This window comes from Sorex araneus, chromosome 1 (assembly GCF_027595985.1).
Source record: "Sorex araneus isolate mSorAra2 chromosome 1, mSorAra2.pri, whole genome shotgun sequence".
NCBI lineage: Eukaryota > Metazoa > Chordata > Mammalia > Eulipotyphla > Soricidae > Sorex > Sorex araneus.
The window spans coordinates 216,262,166-216,283,574 of NC_073302.1; positions in this window are offsets into that span (position 1 = coordinate 216,262,166).

Below are 21,409 nucleotides of genomic sequence, written 5' to 3' on the forward strand. Positions count from 1 at the left end.
CAGTTCAATGATCGGTAGGCTTTCAGTGTGTTTCTCCCTTTCTGTTTTCAGCTACAAACAATTGATCTGCAATATTTTATCTGCATATTATTATTTTTTCTTCATCCATATTATGTTGTTCTCAGAAATGGTATTGGGTTTCAGATGTTTGACAATCTTCATTTTAAAATATCACAGTTAACAATAAGTCATAACCAAATGTATTCAGGTATTTGAGCTCACGTATGGCAGGCAGTGAGCTCAGACATGGTCTTGTAGGAATCAACTTTTTCCTTCATCTATCCTTGGACTTTAAGGCATGAAATTAACTGGCCAATAACCAATATTTTAATTAAGTGTCTAATAAACTTCAAACTGTAAGTAGTTCTACTCATTTAATTTAGGTGAAACTCCAAAAAATGCGTGTCAATGTTTTAACATATTTTTTTAAATTGTGTTAAAAATTGTAAAATGCACTAACTTGGGAACAAACTATTTGTAATCCCAGCTCAGGTATATATCATTTCTAAAGACATTTCATCATTTTCCTCACTGTGTTACTGGAGAACAGATTTGGAATGCCACGGAGATAAAGAAGGCCCCCGGAGAATCCCTACTTATCCTCGAACAACAAGGCAAATAAGAGAAGATTTTGCCACAGAGAGTTCCAATCCAAACAAAGTAATTAATTATCTCGCCAGCCTCAGAAGGTAGCCATCAGACCACACTACGATTTCTCTATTTGTTCAACCTGGGAATTTCCCCCTGTCACCCTGTGTCTCATGCTAATAGTCCTGAGCCTTAAAATGTGAGAGGAAATGTGGTTCTTTGGGATTTAGAAGACGATGTGAAAGTGGCTTTCACATGAGAAAACAGATTCTTTGTCTCTTGGGGAAAAAATATAGAGCAAGTCAGCAGAGTTTATAAGGAAAAGCACAGTGTCCAGAGTGAGATCACAACAGGTTGAGTGCATGTTTTATATGCATGAGGCCCACATGCAATCTCTGAAATTGCATCGTCCCAAGTACTATAGGATATATGCCCTGAGCACTGAACCAGGTGTATTCCCAAGCATATTGGGTGTGACTCCAAAACAAATGAGAATGATAAAAAGAATATAGTATGCACTCCTGGTATGCAGGCAGGTGCTATCAAGGGTGAATAGACTAGCAGGCTTGGGAGCAAGAGCTTCTGAGGGTGAATCAACTAAAGGAGAGGCATAAGCATAAGGAGTGGAATAGAAGCACAGTGGGCTGGTGCTATGTTGGCACATACGTATGAAGACTACACACTGGTTTACACATCACGTATGTCTTATCCTCTAACTATGCCACTAAGGCGTATATGTTAAAATGCATTTGGGAAATCTAGAGCATAAAGAGACCAGTTAGGGTATTTACCTTGTAGGCTGACTGGAGTTTGTTCCCAAGCACCACACATAGTCCCTAAAAACTGCAGGGAGTGATTCCTGAGTTAACAGCTAGGAGAAAGCCCTGAACATTGTGCACATGCATGCACACACACAATCATACACCATAACATAGGAAAATATGTTTGGAGCTTAATTCTCTGAGTATAATTTTGTAACTGGTTGAAACTGATTTTATAGCCTCTATCTTAAAGCTATTTTGGTTAAAATCTGAAGGTCCTTATTTTTTCAGATGCATGATAGTACTTTTTGGTTTTTATAGTACTTTTCTATATGGCCTCTGTAGTAATAATTTGACTCTTATTTGCAAAATTATACTAATTTTATTCTAAAGTATATTATATGATTTAGTAAAATGTGTTCATATTTATATTATTACTATTTTATATAATTTTCTCTAATTTGCTTTACTTTTGTTTATGGTATTTAAGAATGAACTCTCCTTTTCTCTAGTGATAGCTAAGTCATGCTTTGATATTATAATTAAAAAATTTTTGTCGAAGTATAAAATGCACTATAGCACTGCACTGTCGTCCCCTTGTTCATCGATTTGCTCAAGCAGGCACCAGTAATGTCTCCATTGTGAGACTTGTTGTTACTGTTTTTGGGGAGCTTTGCCAGTCTCTGCCGTGAGGGCAGGATACTCTCAGCAGCTTGCTAGTCTCTCTGAGAGGGACAGAGGAATTGAACCCAGGTCAGTGCAAGGCAAACGCCCTACTGCCATGCTATCACTCCAGCCCAAAGAAGTATAAAATACTTGAAAAAGTATTGTAATAGAATTTTTGGTATTTAGATACCATAAGGAGAGTGTTTGGGACCCCTTCCCTACCTACACCATTAGAAAAACTATTATTTCTGAACTATAAAGCTCTTTGTGATCATCACCTCCTGAAGAGCAGCGTGTCTCAGAGAATTCCAAAGAGAAGATGCTGCTAGAAAGAGAAATTGCACAGAAGGAACCAAATTGACCCAGTTTTATGCTAAGACAGGTACCATCACAGACTGTCCCCTCCTTTTAATATGAACAATCATTCTTAAGGGGTAGATATTTAGCATGCTAGTGAGGCATATGTCCCATGAAGAAGTATGCTCTATCTATCACCCAAATTTCTGTGCAACCCACCCTGATTTTGCGTGCTTTGACATCACTCCTTTTCTACCTCTGTCCCTTTAAAAACTTCCCCCAAAACCTGAGTGATGACTCAGTCAGTAGAGCACATGCCATACATGTGTAAAGCCCTGGATTCAAACTTAAGCACCGCATAGCCCATTGAGCCTCCAGGAGTGGCCCTAGGTACTCAGAACTGCAGGGTGTGGTGCCTAGAAAACTAAAAAAAACAACTCATTAAACATGAAAAATGTCCCTAACCTTTGTTCAGAGAACCTGCCAAGATGCTCTGTCCTGTACTGTCTCCTTGGCTCAGAAGCTTATAAACAATAAATACAGCCTAATGGCTCTTGGCTTCCTGCCTGTTTCTTTCCACACTGAGGGATGAGGAACCTGCTGGTCCTGACTCTGAGCAGTGAGGCCACCCAGGTGCAGTGTTTCGGCAATAGATCAGTGATATCTGACTATTTTCTATTTAATCAGAATTGCTTTATCAAAAGCAAGAAGATTGGAAGAAAATGTTTAAGTTATATTGTTTTAATGATAAAAATGATGATGTTTGAGTATTTGCATTACCGAAGTCAGAGTCTACTTTGCATCTAATAATACAAAAAGTTCTGAGGGGCTGGAGCCATAGTACAGTGGGTAGGAAGTTTCCTTGCATACTGCTGACCTAGGGTTTCATCCCTGGCATCCCATGTGGTCCCCTGAACAGCGCCAGAGGTAATTATTGAGTACACAGCTATGAGTAACCCCTGAACATCGCCATGTGGATTCAAAAAGGAAAAAAAAAAGTTCCAAATGGCACTTTTCAAAGGTAAAACTAGTCTTGAATAATTTTTTCACATGATTTTCATTTAAGCTTTATTGCTTGAATTTTTTTTTATTTCCCAATATGTCTTTCTATACAGGTGAAAATGTCAAATAAAATGGCATTTCAGAGATCTGTGCAACTAAGCATAAATCATTTCTCCTTGTTTTAAACTTTGAATTAAAAAAGTCCGTACTTCTGATTTTCAAAGTTAAATAAGCCTTTTCGGTAAATTTAAGCACCACATCTATTATTTTTAGAGAGAGTATTGAATGCAGTTTTTCTAACATTGATTCTTTATAATTTTGTCATGATCTTTCTGTTTCTTACTGAAAACCTAACTTTATTTTTTATATTCACAGCAACTATTCACATCGACTAACTGACCAATGCTTTATAATAGAATTCTTGAACTCCAGTAGATGTTACTATGGATATGATTTGAACTATTTTAGTATAGTGTTGATTAAAATAGCTATAAATAAGTATGAAAAGTAATGTTTTTACCTTAGATACATAAAGAAAGTAGAATGAGTGTAATTATATTAGTTAAAGAGTCACTAGACTTTGTACAGTAATTTTTGAAGTCCTTAGTTTGGAAGGTAATAATCTTATTAAATCGATCTAGAGTTTGTGATAGTACAGCCAGTAGGGAGCTTGCCTTACAGGCAGTCAACCTAGATTCATTCTCTGCATCCTGTATGGTTCCTTAAGCACTACCAGGAGTAATTCCTGAGTACAGACCAAGAATAACCCCTGAGTATCTCCAGGTATGGCCCCAAAACAAAAATTAAAAACAAAACCAAAGTGTTGTAGAAGTTTTCCTTTAAGAGTTATTTTTTTAATTAAATTTATTTGGACCAAAAAGAATACAATTAGTCACACGCCTAATATTATAGGTACCTATATTTTAAACAAACAATTTATAGTCCATAATACATTAATAGAAACAGAATTAGGAGGCCAGATCTATAGTACAGCAGTTAGGGTTCTTGCTTTGCACACTACCAACACAGGTTTGATGGCCAGCATCCCAGGTGGTCCCCTGGTCCTTGAGCGAAGTCAGAGGAAGCAGTGAGCATCTCTGGGCATGTCCAAAACAAATAGAAAAGCAAAACCAGGGCCGTTTGTGAGGCGGTGGCATCGGCATGGAGAGCCATGGGCCAGGCAGCCAAGACTATGGGAGAGGCCCATTTCCAGACTCTTGAGGGAGGATGTTAGGCGCTTACGCCATCAGGTGCTCCTGCCATCTGAAAAGATGACTGGCTCAGTCAGTCCACCACTGCTTTTATTTATGCTATTTAGTTATGCTTTTACCACTGCTACATAACAGTCATAAAGACGAAGGAGATTGAGTCCCGGCAAAAATCCATTGCTAAAAATAATATTAACCAGAACTGCAGTCACGCTGTGTGTGGGGGAGGGGAGTGGTGGTGGGACCCGTATCATCTCCCGAGAATCCGGCTTCAGATTCATTCCTCAAATGAACTGGCCTGGGTACGGTTTTCAACAACTCAATGCTGTCGTGTGGCAGGTTGGCACCAGCTCCTGTCATTGGCTGAAACCTAGGCAATCAAGGCAGGAAGTGGCCTGCTTTCCATACAATATTGTATGGGAAAGTTGTACTTTGATGTTCGAAGCAAATTTAGATACATGTCACAGCCGGTAGAATCAGAATTGTAAAGGGTTATTCATTTAAGAGATTTATTGTAAGGATTGTACCAGACACCGCAAAAAGAGGAGGGTGGGGCTGGAACAATCATAGTACTGGAGGCAAAGCACCTGCTTTGACTGCTACTGACCCTGGCACTGGGTCAGTACCACATATGGATTCCCGGCGCCTCCAGGGTTCACTCCTGAGACCAAGGGCAGGAATCACTCCTGAGCATTCTGGGTGTGGCCCAACCACTCCTGCCCCCTCCCCCCAAATCCCATGTAGGCTGTTAACAATACTTTTAAAAAGCTCCAGTTTAGCTCCATGGTCGAGCACACATGTTACTCTGTGTGAAGTCCTGGATTAAACCCCTTGGTAATAATAATAGTACAATATAGATGGCCTGTAATCCAACACTTATGCTATATTGCCTAGACACAGTAGATGCAACAATAAAAAGACCATCTTGCCTTCATACAGAAATCTAGCAGGTAGGAAGATTTTAAACAATTACAAATTCTTGAGCAATTCGGGGGATAGGGGAATTGACCTTGTGCTGCCCTGAATATGCTTTTGACACTCCTAAAACTTAACTTCAGTTGTCCCTTGGTATCTGTGGGGATTCCCATTAGCATTCTCCTGCACCAAACTCTGAAAAATGATCAAGTCTCTTACAACCCCTATGTGAATTCCCTTCATGAAAATTTATCCAAGACACTTTTCCCATTGTGGTTAAGTCTATGAAAGTGGAAACTCACTAGTGTTGAGACTAGCTATTGGAAAAAATTTAGTCCTGGTGCATTCTGCAGTTCAAGGATGAAGTGCATATAATTACAATTATAGCAAGTGTTTTGAATGTTTTAAAGTTTATTTTAGGGGAATTTAACAGATTTAATTTACCTGGAGGGATGCAAAAATGTACTTTATAAAAGCGGGGGGGGGCAGAGAGATAGTACTATGGGTAGGGTGCTTGCCTTATATGTGGTCAAACCAGGTTATATCCCTGGTACCACAGATGTTATCCTCCTGACTGTGCTCAAGATAACAATTGTGGAATCACTGTTGATCACACACAAGGTAAACCCCCTAACCCCTGTACTTTCTAGCCCAACTTCTGTATTTTGGATACTTGTTACATTGGCTTTCCATTTCCCAGTATCAAAATTTATATTAGTTTTGTATAGCTGCTCTGAAAGTAACACAAACTAGGTAGATTAAGAATATAATTAGTTATTATCTCAGTTCTGGAAGCTAGAAATCTGAAATCAAGGTGCCAGAAGAGCTAACCTCTCTCTGGAATTTGGGGAATAATCCTGCTGGGAATTTAAGCAGTAGAGTGCTTACCTTATGTGTGTGAGGCATCAAAACAAAAAACTTTCATTTGCTCCTAGCTTCTCATAGTGGTATTGATCCCTGGTGCTCCATGGTGTGCTGTTATATCACGCCAGCCTCTATCTTTGTCATTATACGGTGGTCTTCCCCCAAAGTCTCTACTCTTTTAACAAGACATTAGTCATATATGGATTGGGGCTCATACTCATGACCTCATCTTAAAATTTATTATTCTTGCAAAGATGGTTTCCAAGTAAGGTCACATTTGGTACTGGGAATTAGGACTTCAGCACGTCTTTTGCGGGGGGATGATGGTGGAGAGACAATTCAAGCCAGAACTATATGAATGTATTACATTTTTAATCTAATCATAAATTGGTATTTGGGGGGTGTCTCTGACTTTTTTTTACTACTACAATATTACTGTAAGCATTCATGTATAAAATTTTCATGTGAAATCTTTTTGTTTCTTATACATGTATATATATATACATATATCTGGATATGAAACTCTTAGGTCATATAATTCTGTTTAACTTTGTGCATGTCTACCAAACTTTTCCAAAGCAGTTACAGCATTTTACATTCCACCAATGATATATGAATTCTAGTTTTTCCTTATCCTGCCAGCACTTGTTATTTTTTTTTTCACTATAGTCATCCTACTGGAGTGAAGAGATATATTGCTAAAGTTTAGATTTATATTTCCCAAGTAGTAGTTGTGATTATTATCTCTCTAGAATTTTGTTCTTTGGGAAAATATCTATTCAAATCATTTACCTGTTTTTATATTCTTGAGTTGCATAAAGTCTATGTTACAGATTCTAGACTTTAATTGGAAAGATTATTTGAAATTAAAAAAAATTCTGTCAGTTGAAAAAAAAAAGAAAGAAAAGAAAAACCATAACCTTAATTAGAAGAAGAAACCAAATTATATGAGCGTAGAACTATTTCTAAAGGGAATAGTACACACGTGTTTCGGAAAAACACATCGAGAGACATGGTAACAATATGGCAGAGGAGCATATCTGGTGAATTGTACTAGGTCCACAATGCAAGGAAACACAGAAGCAACTGTGAGCATTCCTACATATAATGTGTGAGGGAGAGATCAGCAAATGTTTATGGGGCAATTTTCATATGAGGAGCAATAGCTATTTTACCACTTGCATGTTAGATTTTTTTCTGGAGTTCGAAAGCCTGTATTTTGTTACATTCTTTTATTCATTTGTTTTTCAATTTAAATAATTGAATTTTAATTACATGTATGAGCAGCCATGTTCCACCCTAGAAATGCTGAATAGAAAAATGCTCTTTTGCACCTTGCCATGGTTAGTGATGACTCTATTCTTTTTATGTCATAAATCTTCACTGATGTTATTCTCTCCTAAGCACATTATGACTCAATTAGAATTTCACTTTATTCCCACATCAACCTCAAATTCGAGGGCTTTAAACCTTCCTCCTTTTCATATTTGAATGGTAAGTCATTTATATTTATAATTTTAAATTTACTTCTTTCAAGTTTTCGATTTTCTTTAATCAGGTACTTCATTTGGGGATGGTTGTGACCTAGAATTCTTTCCCACAACTTTTCTGAATTATTCAACCTTACTAATAGGAGGGAAGAATATGTTTCTGAATGTTAATGCTGATTATTCCCAATCAATAAACCACATAGCTCAGATCATTGACTTTTGGATGATCTACCCTCATACCAGGATAATTAGGTTTTACCCAATTTCCTGAATTCCAATAGAATAACAAGTCTCCTTTTAAAATTATCTTCAGAAGGTCAATGTTTATTCTGTTAAGAAATCAGTGTTTTGTCTTTCAAATTATTTATTATGCTTTACATTTTATTTGACTTCTATTTCAAAAGTTTTTTATTTTTCTTTTGCTTTGAGGCATTGCTGATGGTGCCCAAGGATTAGTCTTGCCTCTGCACTTAGGGTTCACTTTCAGTGCTGTCAAGGGAACCATATGGGTTGCCAGGGATTAAACCCTGACATTTGGATGCATGCCAGGCAAGTGCAAAAATTGCTGTATTATCTCTCAGCCTCCTCTATTTCAAATTTATATTAAAAAGTACTAGTGAATTATAGTCAACTCAACCAAGTTTGCTTGAAATGTTAACTAACATTGTTTCTGTTGTTGTTCTAATATCTTTTTGTAATATATATATATACATATATACATATATAGTAGCACCACCCGCATGAATTTTATATGGTGACAATTACATACCTAATATTAAAGGACTTTTTCTGTTTAATTTTTGTTTTGGGGCAACCCAGGTTCAGTAATTTCAGGTCATACTCTGGACTCCATGCTCAGAGATTCCTCTGGGTTACTCTCAGGGGATAGTATATGGTACTGGCAATGAATCTGGGGTAGGCTTTCGGCGAGCAAGCACCTCAACCCCTCTACTGTGTCTCTACCACCTGAAGAGGTGGTACAAAGCATCCTGGGTTTTGTCTGAGCTGATAAGAATACTTATGCAGGGTTAGAAAATATACCACTGGATTTGGGGCAACAGCTCAAAGGGTTAGAGAGCAGTCTTTGTATGTGTGAAATTTGATTTGTTTTCTAAAATTTGATTTGATTTCTAAAACCTCAATTTACCCCCTCATTTTCCCTCACTGAGTTGCTAGAAATGCCATCAAGTGGAGACACACATATCATTTGCACTAGCATCATACTGCCAAGTCCTAGCATTGAACCTGCAGCATAATATCACGAATTCTAGCACTGAGTCATCTAGTAGATCTAATTAGCCTGAGTATCACTGCTAGGGATCTGGAAGAACACTGCTAGGGAGGCTAAGATTCCTGAACAAAATAGAAAGATAACACTCAATAATATTTGAGTCTTTTGTACTGTTCAGAGCTAGAGTATCTTATCTGAAGTAGAGTCACAATGAAGTGGGTATTATTAGCACATAAAATGGAATAATGACCACAAAAGTCAATATGCTATACTAAAAATGAACAAAAATCAGCCATTCCAATTCATGCAATTAAAAGAATATTATCTTGTTGTCTGCTGAGAAAGATTGAGGCACTTTAAAATTGCTTTTCTGAAACAATTTAAGGATTTATAATTATTGGTCTGCTATACTATGACAACATAACAGTCTGAAAGAACTGATAAGCTGTCAGGTTCTCTATTCTTTATAGGTAATGTTTAGTGTAAATTGGATAAACTGAGTAGTCAGTCCACTGAGAAAAGTCTTTTGTTTTATTTCCCAAATGAGATCAAAATTGAAATCATAGCGAGGCAACAAAATGCCCTGCAAATAACTATTAGATTACTGAATTAAGACAAACTATATTAATCAATAAAGTTAACCTGCAGAATAATTAATTGTCAGACAGTTTAGTTTGAAATTATATCTGGGTAACCCAGGTTTTTAGAAGAAGTAAAGTCTACTTCAAAAGATTGTATTGCCTGTCAAGGTTGTATTTGTTATATATTTTTTCTGAGGTAATTGCATTATGAAATTATGTGTGAAAAGAGAATTTTCAGTTAGTACCTTGAACAAAGGTTGAGTAAAGGTTATGTTTAGCATAACTCTATTTCCAACACAATGTTGCCCTAAAGGCTGAATAATCTCATTTCACTTCTGTCTTGAATCCAATGGCGTACTGAGTACTTTGCCTTTTTCCCCCTCCACTTATTCATTCATGTTTGCATTCCTTCCCTAATTGTTTGGAAAAATAAGGTGATATAAATGTCTTTTACATTCCTATTCTTACTTTCTCCTATTACTAATTACCTAAAAGGAAAAACAGTATTTCCTGTTAAACTACGGAGAAAATCTCTTTTGCTCAAATTGACTAAGAATATAAAAAAAGGAAGATTCATCTGATTTTTATCACACTGGAATTATGTGGCGCAAACATGACATTAAATTACATGCCAAATAATTGCTTATCGACTAATATGAATATATTATTTTCTATAAATAAAATAATCATATTCCAAATAACTCATTTATTCTTGCACAATTTATGGTATGTTATGAGTCAACCATTATTTCGTTTAAATCAATGACAAATACAATATCTGAAAATGTTATAGGCCCAGTTGAAGAACATTTTACCAAGTATCTGTCCACTTAAAAAAGATTTATTGGGTCACTGTAAGATACACAGTTACAGGGTAGTTAATGGCTTAGTTATACAGGCTCCACCACCTTTACTAATGTACAGCTCCCACCACCAATGTCCGTAGCTCTTCCCACCCACAACTCGCCACCCCTAACATGCCTCTAAGAAAGGCACTTTTGTTTTTATTGTTGTTTGTGTGTTTGTTTTTGCTTTTTGGGTCACACCCCAAGAAGCACAGGGGTTATTCCTGGCTTTGCACTCAGGAATTACTCCTGGCAGTGCTCAGGAAACCATATGGGAAGCTAGGAATTGAACCCGGGTAGAACTCTTGCAAGGCAAATGACCTACCCTCTGTGCTATCGCTCCAGGCCCAGAAAGACACCTCTCTCTCTCTCTCTCTCTCTCTCTCTCTCTCTCTCTCTCTCTCTCTCTCTCTCTCTCGCTCACTCACTCTCTCACTTTCTCATTAAATCACTGTGAGATAGTCAAAATCTTTCAAGTTTGGGTTATAAACACACAATGATCAAACACTGTTCATCCACCAGTGCACATTCCTACCATCAACATCCCTGGTATACCCCCCTTTCCCACCCTCCCCCTGCCTCCATGGCAGACAATATTCCCCATACTCTCTCTACTTTTGGGCATTATTGTTTACAGTACAGATAACAGCTTGGCCTGTTATCTTCTTTTAGGAATCCCAAACGATTCCTCCAGCCATCATTTTCTAAGTGATCCCTTCCCTATTCCATCTGCCTTCTCCCCTCCACTCATGAAGCAGGCTTCCAGCTATGAGGCAATCCTCCTGGCCCTTATATCTACTGTCTATGGGTGTCAGTCTCAGGTTATGCACAAATGAGTGCAGTCCTTCTATGTTTGTCCCGCTCTTTCTGACTCATTTCACCTAGCATGATACTCTCCGTGTCTATCTACTTATAAGCAAATTTCATGACTTCATCTCTCCTAAAAGTTGCATAATATTCCATTGTGTAGATGTACCAAAGTTTCTTTAACCAGTCATCTGTTCTAAGGTTGTTTCCAGATTTTGGTAATCGTGAACAGTGCTGCAATAACATATAGGTACAGAAGTCATTTCTACTGTGATTTTTTTGCATCTTCAGATATATTCCCAGAAGTGGTATTGCGGGGTCATATGGAAGCTCAATTTCTAGTTTTTGAAGGACTGTCCATATCTTTTTTCAGAAAGACTTGACCAGTCGGCATTCCCACCAACAGTGAAAGAGCGTCTGTTTTTCTCCACATCCACGCCAGCACTGGTTGCTTTTGTTCTTTTGAATGTGTGCCAGTCTCTGTGGTGTGAGATGATATATCATTGTTGTTTTGATTTGCTAGTGATGTGGAGAATTTTTTCATGTGCCTTTTGGCAAGTTGTATTTCTTTTTCGAGGAAGTCTCTGTTCATTTATTCTCTTCATTTCTTGATGGCATTGGAGTTTTTTTTTTCTTGTACAACTCTACTCATGTCAAGTGAAATGAGACAGAAAAAAAGGTACAGATAGAAGGACTGCACTCATTTGTGGACTATAACATAACATCACATGAGGCTGACACCCAAGGACAGTAGATACAAGGGCGAGGCAGATTCCTCTATAGTTGGAAGCCTGCTTCATGAGCGGAGGAGAGAAGGCAGATGGAATAGAGAAGGGATCACTAAGAAAATAATGGCTGGAGGAATCAGTCAGGATGGGAGATGTGTGCCGAAAGTAGATAAAGGACTAAACATGATGACCTCTCAGTGTCTGTGTGAAAGTCATAATGCCCAAAAGTAGAGAGAGTATGGGGAATATTGTCTGCCATGGATGCAGGGGGAGGGTAGGAAGAGGGGGTATACTGGCGATACTGGTGGTAGGGAATGTGCACTGGGTGTTTGATCATTGTGTGATTGTAACCCAAACATGAAATCTCGTAACAATCTTAAGGTGATTTAACAAAATTTAAAAAAAAATCTACTAGTGTCTTGTATATCCTGGATATCATTCCCTTATCAGGTAGGTATTTGGTAAATATTCTTTTTCCCAAGATTTGGAGGGATGGGTATTTATTTGATCATTGTATGAGTGTGTCTCACACGTGAATGCTTGTATCTATCTCACAGTGATTCAATATCATCATCATCATCATCATCATCATCATAATCATCATCCTGTTGATTGTTGAATTTCTCAAGTGGTCTCAGTAACGTCTCCATTCATCCTAGCCCTGAGATTTTAGAAGCCTCTCTTTTCTTGTCCTTCACAACGGTGCCACATTGGAAGCTCTTTCAGGGTCAGGGGAATGAGACCCAGCTTGCTACTGTTTTAGCATATTAATACACTATGGGGACCTTGCAAGGCTCTCCCATGTAGGGAGGAAATTCCCAGTAGTTTGCCAGGTTCTCCTAGAGGCTATAAGACATTCGCGGCCGCATGGTTCCAGGAGTTTGCTTTTAAGTCTCTGGATGCTGGCTGTGGATGGGATTACACGGTGCCAGGGGCAGTCCCTGGGTATGACCGTATCTGAGCAGGCTTAGAGATCTCAGTGCCAGGTCCCGCACACTCTGCTGGTACCTTCACGTGTGAGGCTCATCTGAATGCGTGGAGAAGGGCCTTGAGCATGTCTGTGGCTAGGCTCTGGAGGTCATCGGCCACTGGAAGCTCTGCTCAGGGCAGGGAGGGAAGCTGAAAACCATCCCTTTTTAGGGGCCCTGGGCAAGACAGCCAGGCACACGGGCAAGAGACTTCCTATGTTGTGATTCAAAGTGATTCAATAAAATTTAAAAAAATTTAAAAAAATAATTCGTATAGAATAATAACCCCCACAAATAGTTTGTTCCTTATGAATTCTAATATTTCTAGCAATGTCATTCTGTATGAGCACAGTAAGAGATATAACCTTAAAGTTTGGTTCTTCCTGAGGACATCTCACTATATATTCCAGACCACAGTCCTCAGGCCAGGTTAGTCTTCCTAACCCCAGCAAGGTCCTAGTTTCGTCGTTACTTTTGGATCATGACAGCATTTATCTATGACCATGCTCTCAATTTATAGTTGAGTATTGTGGCACTTTGGCCTGGCCCATTTCGATGCCAGGGTAGCTCACAGCTTTCTCTGGGTCCATTCAGTCCCTCGTCTGGGCCCTGCTTTTGGGGTGCTAGGAACTAAAGGCAACTGAATAGAGGAAGCAGATGCCCAAGAGTAAATATTATTGGAGTCAATCAGCTCCCAAATTACTGTATTACTGTATCACTGTTATCCTGTTGCTCATCGATTTGCTTGAGCGGGCATCAGTAACATTTCTATTTTTATTTTTTTGGAGACTTGTTGTTACTGTTTTTGGCATATCAAATATGCCATGGGTAGCTTGCCAGGCTCTGCCGTGGAGGTGAAATACTCTCGGTTGCTTACCAGGCTCTCCGAGAGGGGCGGAGGAATTGACAAAGCATAATATTAACTGTCTTCCTATGTCCGTACAAAAAGGACATTGCTTTAAGGTAAACTAAGATACCTGCATGAAGACTGAAAGGACAAACCCAATGTTATCCTACAGCCACCCATCATCTTTTTCCTAAGGATTACTTTAGCTATTCGTGGGGGTTTATTGTTTCATATGAATTTCAGGAGTGTTTTGTCTATTTCTTTGAAAAATGTCATGGGTATCCTGATACGGACTGCATTATATTTGTATAGTGCTTTGAGCTATATTGCCATTTTTACCAACTAGAAGACACAGAGTAGAAGGAAGGATCAGAAAATTGAACCCTACATTCTGCTGCCTGCAAGAAACACATCTCAACAGTCAGAGCAAACACAGACTCAAAATCAAAGGCATGAAAACAATCCTACAGGCAAACAACTTCCATAAAAAAGCTGGGGTGGCCATTCTGGTGTCAAACCACATTGATTTCTAACTGAAGAAGGTCACAAGAAACAGTGAAGGTCATTTCTTATTAATCAATGGATCTATATAGCAGGAAAAACTCCTCTGTCTCTGTCTCTGTCTCTCTCTCTCTTCCCTTACCTACCCTTTTTCCTTGGGATATAAAAAAAATGTGGCATACCAATATAGCAAAAATGGCCAGGAGGACTGGAACTACAGTTTCATGCTTTCCATAGGTGGTAGGAAGGGATAGCAATTAGGATAGAAAAGGGACTACTATATCAATAATAGTTGGAAATGATCACTCTGGACAAGACCTGAGTCCTGGAAGTAAGTAAAATGACAAACATATTAACCTTTCAGTAATTGTATCTGACTAATTTTAATCAACCACTGAGGTCAATAAAAACAAACATTGAACCCAACTTTATTTTGTTGCCTTAGTTCCTCTTGGTTATGGCAATAGTTCACTTTTTCTTTGGCAATTATATGGAGTGTGGTTTTCTGGGTAAGATCTAAGGATAGAGAAGCACGTTAGGTGTAATGTAAGAAATTCTAAAATGAAGTTTGGGTTTTAGTTAATAATATTGTACGGTCATTGTTTCATTAATTGTAATTAAACATTACTATGCAGGAATAGGATGTTAATGTTGGGGCAAACAAGGTACCAGGAATTTTGGAGGTCTCTGTACAGTTGTGATAATTTTTCTTGAAATTGATTTTTATAAATCACACACTTTTAATTTTTATAATGAAAATGAAGCTGTCTTCAATGTTTAGTCTTAATATCATTGTCATTTTGGAAAGGTTGAGACTTAAAACATAGAAGTTTTATGACAGAGAGATAGGAGGCATATTAAGATCTCTGCCAATACACGTTGTTCCCTAAGTGTCACCTCTCCTGAGCACAGACCAATAGAAAGATTGAGTACTATGCTGAATATGATCCAAAATATAACCTAAAATAAGTTTTATGTCTTTTTCCTGGCTAAAGACAGAACCAAAAAGCCAGACATCATTGTGATAATGAAGTTATATATCATTGAAAAGTTTATCTCAGTCCTTATAGGCAAAAAAAAAAATTAGTAAGAAATTTTATGTCTTTAAAAACTGTTTTCACTTCATTTGGGGCCTCCCAGGTATGCAAAATTGGCCTGTGATTTCATGCCCAGTTCTAAAGATGTGCTGCTGCCTTGGCCCTGCTGTGCTCTGGGTTACCCTGAACACCTGGGGGTGCTCTGCGCATCAGGGCTGCATCTGTGATGCTTGGGGGACCATGCAAGAGCAAGCGACTGTTGGTCACATGCAAAGCATGCGCCTTCATCTCTGAGCTATTTTTCCAGTCCTTGCATTTTGAGGTGTCCTTCAATGGTATAAATCAATAGTATCCCCCTCTCACCACATGATTACACCACACTCTGTAGGTCCTGTTACTGGTCTTGGCGGCCATCATGGATCAATCTCAATGTTTGTGATTAAACTTCACCTCTGTTCCACTGATATATCTCTCGGATATATAAACTCTTCATTTATTTCCTTTATTAATACCTTGTCATAGAGTTTTTATTGCTGTCAGAAGTTTTTGTTTATTAATTATATTGCATTATGTAAGATAATTGCTGAAATGAGCAAAGTCAAGGGAGTAGTTATCATAATGACGTGCTACATATAAATATCACATAATATTTGGGCTAATATATCTGGTTCAGAAAAGACTAAAAATTTAACAGGACATTGTCTACATACTCATCTTCCTGTGCTCAGGTAGAACATGTTACTCTATGACATCTGGCACTTGACTGAGATGTGGAAGTATGCCAATGCATATACTGAAACTGTTGCTGATGGACATTCTGGTACTCCAGGGAGTTTTCTCAGTTTCCTGCCTTAAGTTATTTATTTAAAAAAAGACAAGTAGGGAGCCAGAGAGATAGTACAATGACTAAGGGACTTACCTTGAATGCAATTGACCTAGATTTGATCCCTGGCACCCGTATGGTTCTTCAGAGCCTGCTAGGAGTGATCTGAGATCCAGCAGTACCCCATGCCCAAAGAACAGCAGAGTGTGGCACACCCCCACAAAGAAAAAACAAAACAAAAAATAAAAAATATTTAAAATGGAAATTTAAAATGAAAATTTATATGGTTGAATGAATGCAAATAAAATTAGAGCTCAGATTTTGTGAATAAAAAATAAGAGATAATAATAATAGTATCATGCAGTAATGTATCCAAAAGAAGTATTTAACTGGCATTAGTGGTAAGCAGAAAATGAGTAATATTCACAGAATTTAATTTTTGGCACAAGTAACAAAGCTTCTCAGGACTGTTAGTTCAAGATGTACAAAAAATTTTTAAATTAGACTGAAACCTAATTCAAAGAAACATTGTTTTAATAAAGTTTATACGAGGTTTGAACACAGCTTAAAGCAAACGAATAAATACTTTCAAACAGGTGAAGAGTATCACAGAGGTGTCACCATATCACATTATGCAGAAGTGTGATTTCTAGCATATAAAATGTTACCTATTTTAAGTCGATTTTTACTTTTGAAAATAAATATGTATAGACTGCACTGCTTAAAATGGACATTTGAAGCTGAGAAATTTTAATATTTATTTTTTCGGGAGTATAATTAGGAAAATATTACCATATGTTATTAGGACAGGAACTTGGTAATTATGAAAAAATTCTGTGCCAATGTCTCAGTAATGTGATAAAATTAGCAAATGGAGATGGTAAATTCTGAACAGAAAGGAAACACGAAATTTCCTCTTAACAACTGTTTTTTTCCACAACTAAGAAAGTAGTTTAGGATAAGTGGGTGGCTGACAAGTTACTATCTCAAGGCAAAGGAGAAGCATAGTTAGTAACAACACCAAAGTTAAATCAAAAGATTCTTCTTATTCTTTACTTTTCTCCCAGGTTGGGTTTTAGCTGTTCTTTCTCAATAAGCAAGAAGCAAAAACAACCAACAAACCAAAACAACAACAACCGAAAAAAGAAAGAAAAAAAAACCGTGAAGATGCATTCTGCTGAAAAATCACTGGACAGAACTTTTCAGAGACATCTGGTATCGCTTTATATAGTAAAATTACAATTACAGAAATGTTCAACATTCATAAGTGTCTTAGAAATTGAGATGTGACAAATTACACCCCATCTCTCCAATTTATATACGAGTAGGTTTGAATTTTTTAATTGGATATAGATAGCTACAATGGACTTAAAGAGAAGTCATGGCTATACTACATGCCTGACTGTAAGTTCATCTTAATTATAAGAAAAAAAATATAAGACATGTGATAACTAAATATCTAATCAGGTTATCCTTTGCACTTAACAAATTTATGATTCTTTATGAAAAGTTCGTAGAAGTCATTCTGACAATTTTAATTCTTTAAACATGTAGAGGCAACTGTAGTAATAACATCTTCAGGACCCGTAAGTGAATTTGACTATGATTCACACTTGAAGGCTGATATTCTAGGGCGCTAAAGGCTAACTTAGAGTCTTATTGATTCTTCAGTTTAGTTAGCGAAGAAAACGGCCAGTTTGTGTGACAGAAATCTAGATGTGCAGAGAAATAACTCAAAAGGCTGCGCTTTGCATGCCGAGGCTTGTGAATTGAACCCTTGGACCCTGCATGCTCTCCTAACTACTAGGAGCAGTTTCTCGAACATCAGAAAAGTCAGTTTTCATTCCAGCACCAGCCATGATTCCCAAACATACAAACAACAAAACAAATGGCATACACCCTATTGCAAACATAGTCCTGAAAACTTTGTGACTGTGACTGAAAATTCATTACTCTCTTTTTAAATGATGAGAAGCTTTGTGTCAGTTCTTGGTTTCTTTTCTTCTCTTTGCTTCTTTTGAGAATTTTTTCATTATATATATTTTTTGACAATTTTAAGGTATGTTTTAGAGATATCACATAATGAGCTTTAATATCCAATTCTCTCCCTAAACTTGGCAAATTCTTAGTTACTATTTCTCTAAATAAACAATTACATCATCTCTTTTTTTTTTAGATAAACTGCAAATAGTAGGGCATTTGCCTTGCACGTGGTTGACCCGGGTTCAATTCCTTCGCCCCTCTCAGAGAGCCCAGCAAGCTACTGAGAGTATCTCGCCCTCATTGCAGAGCCTGGCAAGCTACCTGGGGCATAGCCGATATGCCAAAAACAGTAACAAGTCTCACAATGGAGATGTTACTGGTGCCTGCTCGAGCAAATCGATGAGCAATGGAATGACAGTGATACAGTGATATCCCATATACATAGGTTATATTTTCACTTTATTTTCATTCTTTTTCCTTGTTCTCCTCTGACTAGATGTTTTTAAAGATCCTCTATCTCAGTTCATAAATTTTCTTCTAATTCATCCTATTTCTTGTTGATGTTTTCTTTTGCTTTCTGCAATTCATTAATTTTATTAATTGGTTCCACGCATCTATTTTTTACATAATTTGTATTTTTGTCAAACTTCTCATTTTGATTGTTCATTAGTGTCTTAGTTTTGGTGAATTGTTTATGTTCTTTAGAAATCACTGAACATACTTAAACTAGCTGTTTTGAAATATTTATTGGCTAAATCTCTAAGTCCAGCTACTGCTGGAATTTACTTATGATTTTTGTACTGCCATTTTTAAAAAAATTTTATATCCCTTGATGTCTTGTGTTCCTGTGTTTAAATTTGAAATAGCAACCACCTTCTTCAGACATTTTTTTCATTTTTATTTTTTAAGTAAACAGATTTTATTTAGAGGGTTTTTTAGGGGAGGGAGGAAGGGATAGGCGGAAAAGAAAATAGTAAGAGTAACGTGCTCAAGAGAGAACGTGGGTTTCTCCGAGGATGGAGATAGCGCCTACACACATTCTAGCACTAGACACAAAAGCATGAAAGTACACATCTCAAGAGGGAAAATTTGGGCGACACATGTGCTCGGGCACCGCATGTGCTCGGCCACATGGGCACAAGCAGCACATGGGCTCAGGCAGCATATGTGCCCCACTTTCTTCAGTCTTTAGTAACTTATTTTAGAATGAATCTTTTGTTAGCAATACCTGAGATTCTGAAGAACTCAGAACTACTAGATCTGTCCCAGCCTTCCATGTCTCTTTTGACAAAATTCAGAGATTAATGTATATTTTTTCAATTACTGGTGCTACAGATCAGGTACTATCGGGATCCAGTTTTTTTCTCCCTGGCAAGTATAAGTCTGGAATTCCTTTCTGGTCTGAAGATATTGACCAGCTTTCTGTGCGTGTTCAGTAGTTATAGCACAAAGCTTGATCTTTCTGCCACTGGAGACAGTTATAAGACATCAACCTGAAGTTGGGGTGATACATGAAAAAGATTTGCAAGGGTCTAGGGATACCCTGGGCTAGTGTGGGAATCCATATAGAAGGTGACCCTAGATGGGAGTACTTCTTGATTGTGTTCACAATGCAAGTCATTTGACCTGTCACTCTAACGCCCTCTGAGAATCCTATATGTATTACTCTCATCTACATTTTTGTTTCTTTGCTTTTATTTGCCTTTATTCCATACAATTATGGAACCATGAACTCCTACATGTGTTTTCACTTCTATAGTGGTTGAAACCATTGGATGGAAAAATAATTCTCTATTAAAGCTGAACTATGACACGCTGAGTGAAGAATGACATGATAAAGTCAAATTGTTCCATGTTATATCAAATCAGTTCCACATCTTACTTTTGTTTTGTTCTATTGTGTAATGGAACAGCTACAGTGAAAACCTGGGGTTCCAAGAGACAGTTTTATCTATGGATATAAGATGTTGTTCTCTATGGATATTCAGATGAAAAAGAACTCAAGCTAGTTTAGCGATCACAGTGGGATCCATCACCAGGACGGAAGTGGAGATCTGTGTTCCCATGCCCCTGCTGCGCAAAACTCATTCTTCACTTCTTGGTGCAAGGTATTGGATTCCACAACTCTCACAGAAGCTGTTTTGTCAGTGGCTTAATTCCAAATTATGGTGGTTTGTATTTGTTTCATCTCATGGACTCAAGAAATCATATCAGATTGGAGTGTGGTTCTGTTCCAACATAAAATGTCAATGTCATCTCTACTTAGGTTTCTTGCCCATATAATACTTTTAAACTTATTTCATTGCACATATATGTCACTTAATATTATGTCCATTCCCCTCACATGATTTCTTTTAATTTTGCACAGCAAATGCATGAATAGGGTATTGCCATTACTTGCTTACCATCCCTAGGTGGGTATGCAAGTTCAGAGAGATTAAATGACTTGCCCATATCATGTTGTTATTGAATAAGAAAACTACATAAGTTGGAGTAATTTTGCTTCAAAATCTTATTATCCTCTTGCAAAACAGGGGGAAAATTACAGTGTCTTTGAACAAAATCAGATGGACGTTACACATTCTCATACTGAAAATGATGTGGTAGAAGGATTCATTAATGAGATGTAGGTTTCCAGATGATATGTCTTCTGTAGGTTATTTGAGTGACTGTCTAGGTTGATGTAATAAAGCAGGTGGTCATGGAAGGATAGTGGCACAGAAGGAAAAAATGTGATCATATATTCTGCTGCTATTACTCAATGAAAGAATGTGAAAAATCTGCTCTCTTTTAGGAGGCAGCTCACAAAATAAACAAATAAAATTCTATCTATCAACATTAGCAAATGAGAGCAGAAAATATATGACTGTGAAAATGTACTTTTTAACATAGCATATGAATGATGCCATTCCCTGGGGGTGAAAAATTAGCAATCTGCTTATACTGTTTGCCAGAATGTTCTTGAATTTTTAAATATGGACATTGCTATTGTGACTGAGAATGCTGACAGAACTTTATGTTTCCAATTTTAACAAGAATAATCAGCAAAACTAGGGTGAAAGAGAGATATTATGAACTCAAAATATGTATTCATCTTATCAATACAGATAACTTACTGGGGTGAGATAAATATTTATTATCAATATTTATCTCTAATGTCATTATAATAGCTTTATGTGAGATTAAATGCTATTAAAAATTTCGAAATAAATTATTGAAAAATAATTAAAAGATTAGTAGCAGCAGATAAATTACCACCATTTGAAG